The sequence below is a fragment of the Rhea americana genome, unplaced genomic scaffold, assembly GCF_003343005.1.
Source record: "Rhea americana isolate MKP2758 unplaced genomic scaffold, rheAme1 scaffold_1, whole genome shotgun sequence".
NCBI classification, from domain to species: Eukaryota; Metazoa; Chordata; class Aves; order Rheiformes; family Rheidae; genus Rhea; species Rhea americana.
In genome coordinates, this window is record NW_028185038.1 from 9,172,464 (window position 1) to 9,179,655 (window position 7,192).

The window sequence follows — 7,192 nt, forward strand, 5'->3', positions numbered from 1 at the left end:
TTTTGAAACTTTAAAAGAAGATGAGTGAAGAATTAAGGAGCGTTAGAACAGCAGTTAGATTCACAGTTCAGTCTCCTGTTTTTTGCACTTTCAATTTTTTCCATTTTTATGCAAGCTTTCAAAAGCGCTTTGGCAGGTTAGGAGACTAGGAGTTACTTTTTCTCCACCTCAGCTTTGCCCAAGATACAGAGTTAATAGCAAAGTTTCCATTTTTAGTAAGACTCATGCTCCCACAGCAGTTGGACAGTGTTGAAAATCTTATCCAGGACATCCTGAAAACATGAGCCGGGATAAAACTGGTGAACTGCAGCATAGCTCAATTAAATCCAATAGGATATTCCAGATGACAGTGTCTGGGTTTGGGGCTATTTTGTAGGCAGAATTTGTGCAGAGTCTCCCGGGTTGTCCTGTGAGTACACTGTGTTCCGGTGTGACCTGCTAGGTGCTAACTTCCGAACCACAGTTCACGTTTCTGCAGSGGAAGGTGCTGTGTGATGCAGCCGAGGCAGTGCAGAGTGCGCGGCGGGGTCCCAGCGCGGCGGTGCTTCAAGGGAGCGCGTCTCGTGATGCTCGAGCAGCCGTATGCCGTAGCTGAGGTATGTGAACAGGTAAACAAGTACCCGCAATGAATCACTACCGGCGTTCAGATTTTGTTTCCAGCTATTACACAATCCAGCCATTTGCTTGGCACTCAATAATATTAATATATTGGGCAGAGAGCAGGGAGTAGTCTGAATACAGTACGCTTTAATTTTGTCCCTYCAAATGGATATCTCTTTGGCCTGTATGTATAGGCCCGTTCGTGTAAAAGGTCATCTACGTGAGCTAGGGTCACAAATGTTTCAGAGGCTGTTTCTCCCCCAAGCTTCAGCACCAGTCTAGCAAAATTAGTGTTCTCTTCACTAGAAATTCCCATATTATAAAGCACTTAGAATATAAAAGTATGGGACGTGCCTTTCTCTGAAATCGAACGTCAGATTTACCTTTGATTTTACCAGAAAAGAACAGAGTACAGCTTTTTGAAATGCTTGATCTACTTCAGAWCGTATCCTGAGGATGAATTAGCTGATGCCACCAGACAAACTAAACTTTCCGGAATAGGAGTCCTTAAAAATATTGGTACTGTTCCAGTTCTCCTCCTTGACACAACTAAACTGCACAGAAATACAKCAACATTTGCTGTCATAAAGAGCAATTATAGTACACCATCAGAAAGCTTGTTCATTCAGTGACCAGTTAATGTGACTGTGAACATAATGCTGCTCATCCTTGAAATGTAGTAACGTTCATAAGCCTCTAAGTCTGGCAGCATTGTCTTGGCAAAAGGAGAAGTCACTTGTCTGCTTTGGAAAATCCCCACAAATAARTGCAATTGGAGATCACCACACCAAACAACACAAGTGAATCAGCTAATTCAGTGTTCTCTCTTGCTGTGGTCTTGTGGGGTGATTCAGAGCAGAGCCTACAGAAAACCACGAAACAAAATATGAAATAAATAACCTTTCTTTTAGGAGGAGTTTAATAAGTGGCAATGCCAGTCAAAGAAAAAGAAGAATGTTACTATGAAATACTAACTCTAAAAATATTGATGACAATTCTAGTTTTGCTTCTCAAAATATTTTTGCCGTAACTTTTTTTTTTTAAAAAAAAAAGATTCCACTTTTCTTCTTAAAATTCAGAAAAAATATCTTCCAAGTGAAATCACGAACACACGCTCCTAGTAATATAGTATGAGAAAAAGACAACAAAAGAATATGCTCAAGCGTAAATCAACATCAGCTTTAGTTAAAGTCACTTGTGTCTGTCAGTGCTTTTGTATATGTGGACACTAGGGAGCCATCTGGCTATCTGCATTTCTTTTCCACATGTATTAACTCCGTGAGAGGTAAAAAGGTAAAGTGGAGCAGTGAGGAAAATTATGGGGATTTCTGACACTCCCTCAAGGTCTTTGGGTTTATAAACTAGCAAAGGAACTACAAAGACAAACACAGAACTTTAATCTGTAAGATACCATCATATATCTGTTGGGCAAAGCAAGACTATGCTAATTTTAAAAACAAAGCAAATTGAAATATGCAGTGAGCCATATTGATTTATTTGTATTTAACGTGTGCATGTGTGCAGGTTGGAGCAAGATAATTAACTTTAAAAAGCAGTTTGAACTTCACAGCTGGACTAAGTGAAATGGTTAAAGTTTTATTTTAGATGTTTTGTAATAGCATGTATTAGCTTCGAGCAAAAGTAATGGAATGGAAATTACATTTCCAAACTATGAGGTGGGGTTTCAGTATTTACTGGCATGAATCAGCCCTATGAGTGAAATGAAAAGTATGCAAGACACTTGCTTTCCAGGCTGTATATTTTACAGGCTAACATAGATGAGGACAAATAAGCTGGACTCAACTTTGCAGACCATTTTCAATCATTCATATATTGCACAAAGCATACAAAGTGTTTTGCAGTTTGTTTCTAATTCTGATGAACGGTGCATTTGAGATTTATAATGAAGTGCAGTTATTCCAGGTTGCAGTTACTCCGTGTGGACTGGAGTCAGGCTCTTTGTCTCAGACTCAGAATCTGGGACTACCACAGTGTGAGCGGAGTAGGCAAATCCCCCTGGCCAAAAACAGAGGGATGCTTATTTTGTTGTTTCTCTGCATGTTGTTTGCTTGTTATCCATACAAGTCATTCTAGTGGACCTCGGGCCTAACTTTTGACCTAAAACACTAAATGAAGTCATGAATGAGAAAAGAAGCAGTGGAAGGAGAAGGCAAGAGTGCCTTCATTCTTCTGCATTCATGACTTCTGCGCAGCATTTTGTTTGGGGGTTTGTTTTGTTCCTTTTTTTTTTCCTTCCCGATTAGATTTTCACTGAAGAAGTGAGCAGATTATAGAAACAGAAGAAAGAGAACAGCTTTAAAACAGGGAGATAAGAACCCAAAAGTTGGATGAAGAAGGTAGAGGAGAAAGACAGGAACCTCCTGAGACATGTGTGGAATAATGAAAATGGCATGGTGAAATTGGACCAAATAATTTCACTGAATTAGCAGCAATTAGCCGTTAAGAAGATCAAGAGGTTTAGTAATCAATTTCTACTTTAAATACAAGCGTGATTTAAACAAGATCAAATACTAGCTATGCTAAAAATGTTGTAAAGACATGATAAAAGTGAACATCAAATGTAATCCATTCCTTGCTTAAAAAAAGGAAAGAAACAATGTGTAGAGTAAGTGTCCAGATTAGAAGTGAGGAGAGAAAATGATATTAGCTTCTCTTTCTTCTCTGCTCATTTGAGTGTCTGATACCGTTAGAGAAATTCAGGTCATTCGGTAGACTGATTAACTGATCTCGGTTTCTTCTTCTTCCACAGGTACAAGAACAGGGAAAAGTATGAAATACATCAGCTGTTCGTGGTGGGGAAGCTATTGGTCTTTTGTCTTGAAGGTGTGCTAAAATAAGTACTGTTTTATTTTCTTATTCACAGCGAATAGTCCAAAGACTTCAGGAGATGGTCAAGATAAAGGTATTTGTAATACTGGCGTGTGGTCAGAGAGGGCACAGGACACGATGTGTCCAAGGACCTCTTCTGGTCCAAGGACCAGTGGGCCATGGGTCAAATAAGGACTGGTCAGGAGCAGTGGAGCTTCATGACCAAAGTCAGAGACTTATAAAACTGCTGAGGTGAAGCTAATAATAAGTCGTAAAACTGAATTCACCAGATTTTTTTTTTAATACTTTGAGCTATATGAAAGACCATTTCCAGGGGAACATAATGCTGTTTCACAGCACAATGGAGATAGGACAGTTAGGAGTAGGTTCGGTGTAACCATGTTAATTAAGCACTATTAGCTCTATGGGACTGGAGGAAAACATCATGATCTTTGTGTGATAAAACTCCAGTTGTCTCCAGTCAAATATACACAGCTCCAAATGACTTCCCTGGAAGTCAGTGTGGCAGCGCCTCACAGTGAGCTCTGTCATTGAACAGATTGATGATAATTGTGCAGAAATTACAAATAAGTACTTTTGGGTCTGCACAAAAGGTGCAAGTCATTCTAGTATACTGCCAGCCCTTTAGTGGAGGCAACTACTTCTGGGAGAAGCACAGTATTTTGGTCAGATCTTCCGACTTTTAGCCAGTGTGGTCACATGAGGTCAGTGATACAACCAAAGCCAGTGGAGGTCTGCTTACACAAAGCAGGTTTGGAGTTTTTAACAAACAAAACAAGTCATTGTTACTTTGCGAGCAGGTTATTAAGAATGTCTGGGGAGACTTGAATGAAAAGGGGTGGTTCTTGACACGTCAAGGGTGGCTTCAGGTCAAACAGGCTATAAATGTAAGATAGCACAAATGTATACAGCATATGATTTAATATGTTATTTGTGTATTGAAAGTACTTGGAATTAAAGTCCCGTTATGCAAGGAGCTTTACAATCATGCAGGGAGGGTAAGCAAAAGCTGTTACAGAGGAACTTTTAATCCAAACAGACAATAGAGCTAGGAGGGGAGAGGCGCGTAGTGACATAATATTGGGTGCTTACAGTGTGGTATACCAGTCTCCAGCCTGGTGTTTGATCCACTGCTGTGTGCTATTCAGCAGCACTCAAGGAGGTACTCTTACTCTGCCTGAAGAAGAGTTTGGAAAGGTAACTTTTACTCAGATTCAACTATTGCAATATTTATAGAGCATTATGTCAATCACTGTTCTGCAGAAAAATGTCATGTTTTTTTTCATTTTAGATTTGAAATATACCCCTAGAAGACTAGATATATAACTGMCTGTTCCCAGATCTGCTAGTACAATCTTGTTTCCCACCATCCTTCATGTTTAAATGAAGAACAGCAACTGCATACCTTGCAGTCAGTGATTTATTTTGTTCTCTGTAAGTACAGACTAAGCTTTACTGATGATATTTATCAGATAATTGCTCAGTGCATATTGTCTGGGTTCTGCAAGCTGTTATTTGTGAAGAGAAGCCTGGAGGGTGTACTGCAGAGAGACCACTGTATGTGCCGTGCTCTTCCCCAAACATCTTCTGTTGGCCACTGCCTTACTGCTTTCCCTAAGAAAGCTTTTCTCATATTGAAGAAAATAAAGTTGGAGAATTTATGTGTCCATATGGAAAAAGAGCAAARCTGTTGAAAAAGATCATAAATTTAAACCATGCATGACAAGTGGAGCATTGTGGAACAATGCCCACGATTTCATGAAAATGTTAAGAAATTTGTGTATATTGACCTGAGGACACAAAGGAACAGAACGGGTGCTAGAACTGATCCCTTCTCATGTGCATCAAGCTTCATCCTTTTGTATTACATCCTAACTATCACTAGAGTCTTTTAAGGTAGATCTGTCAGCTAACCCCGTTATGACCGTTTTTCCACTCTTACCTTTTCTTTAAGAAATTAAAGTAGCAGAAACCATACAGTGGTAATGCTCGTATAAATCCAAAGTAGCAAGTAATGAAAGAGGTGGAAAACATTGAGATTGCATAGTATTCTGTTTCTTTACAATATTTTTAGCTCTGTGTTAAGAAATTCTTGTTTCTACTAAAGTATCCTTTCACATTTCTTAAAGATGCTGTCATATAGTTTACTATGAGTCAAGGTTTGTCTGTGGAATCAGCATGGTACAGATGGTGTTATATTGATGTTTTAGCTATCACTTTATCACTTTGTTTTATTATATAGGTCCTCCTGCATCCTTATAAAGTCCTAAATAAAACAAAGTTGAAGCTCTGACTTTATTGTATGCTGTGAAGTATTCTTGTTCCTGTGAATGCTCTACTTCATTTCTCACGCTCATTCATACAGGCCTTTAAATGCTCATAATTCATGAGGACAAGTATCCCTGCTTTGCTTTCCTTTTTTTWATTTTTTTTAACCATTAGYGCAATAGATACTTTGAATGAATCTTCAAGAAATGCTTTTGTCATTATAATAAGTTATTATATTTCAATCATCAAATTCTTACTTCTTGAAGGTCACCCTGTTGTATTCGTTAGCATGTATTGCATAAAAAGGATGAGCAAACACTTGGCCAGGATAGTGAAAGCCTGTGAAGTCAATGTGGGCTCATCAGAGCTGGAGAGTCTGCTGAATTCTTTACCCGTTCCTGGGGCCCCAAGACAGTCAGAACATAGTCTAATGTAAAATAGCATTGAGTTTTCAGCTTAATATTGAATTTTATTAGCTAAAGRAGGACTGAGAAGTAGTCATAGAATCAGTGCTACCTATTTGTTAATTAAATGAGTTAAAAGTGTATGTTATGCCTATTTTTACATTGATTGCCCACTCCTAGAATAGACTTCATGGAAGCATCTGTATAAGAAATAGAGCATCAGATAATCTAAGGTTCTGAATTAAGTCTCAGAACTTTCTTTGATACTGAAAAATTTCTATTGCTTTAACTTGATTGTTGGCTTCATTTTGAAAAAAACACAATTCAAAGTGAGTCTACATTTAACTTCTTCTCTCATAACATAAACACTCCATTAAATATTTATCATTTTTATCTGTTTCTCTGCAGAACAGCTGTTAATTGAATCTTTATTTGACTCTATTAGCAGTAGTTTGTTTCAAGCCAGGAAGACAAAAAAATCTATATGTTGGATGACAGCCAGAACACAAAACCTTCTGCACAATTACACCTTTGTAACTTAAAATCAATTTATTCATTGTTAATTAGGAGGCAAAAAGAAAAGCATAATTAGATACAATTTTTTAAGAGTTTTTATTTGCTATTGCTTACATTTAGAACACTTAAATGTGTATAAAGTAATGGAAGTTATCTTAACTGCAGAATTGTGAAATTTGATATAAACATTTTCAGTAATATTTCATCACAATGTTACCTGTTTATYCCTTATTGTTTAATTACAGTATAAGCACTTCAGAATATCAGTAATAACCCTTTGTTGTCAATGCTTATTAATATATGCCAATATTCTTTCCTATTTCTATTATATATGCACAGTTTAATGTAGCTATTGGCAAATGATACTGATCAAAGTGTTCTCAAATGAGTTTCTTATCCTAATTTTTTAAAGTGCTTCCAAGGCTAGATTTTCCATTTTCCTCTCAAATGTCACAGAAATAGAGGAAGTGTAAAGAAAAAAATGTTAGTGGTTGGTTATGACTGAAAAGACATGCACAGTATATTCTTTTTCTTTTTTTTTCCATCAGGGAAGT

At 37.5% G+C, this 7,192-nt stretch overlaps 1 long non-coding RNA gene across 2 annotated transcripts in view; it reads left to right on the forward strand.

The window, feature by feature from the left end:
- The first annotated feature begins 3,352 nt into the window (after nt 1-3,352).
- Nucleotides 3,353-7,192, forward strand: part of LOC146601828 (uncharacterized) — a 12,767-nt gene continuing 8,927 nt past the window's right edge. The window contains exons 1-3 of one of the 2 annotated variants that reach the window (XR_014895066.1): nt 3,353-3,444; nt 4,558-4,647; nt 4,742-4,884. This is a non-coding gene — a long non-coding RNA (uncharacterized LOC146601828). Of the gene's footprint in view, nt 3,445-4,557; nt 4,648-4,741; nt 5,744-7,192 lie in introns of those variants that run through there. The other variant, XR_014895065.1, reaches the window with a different exon arrangement.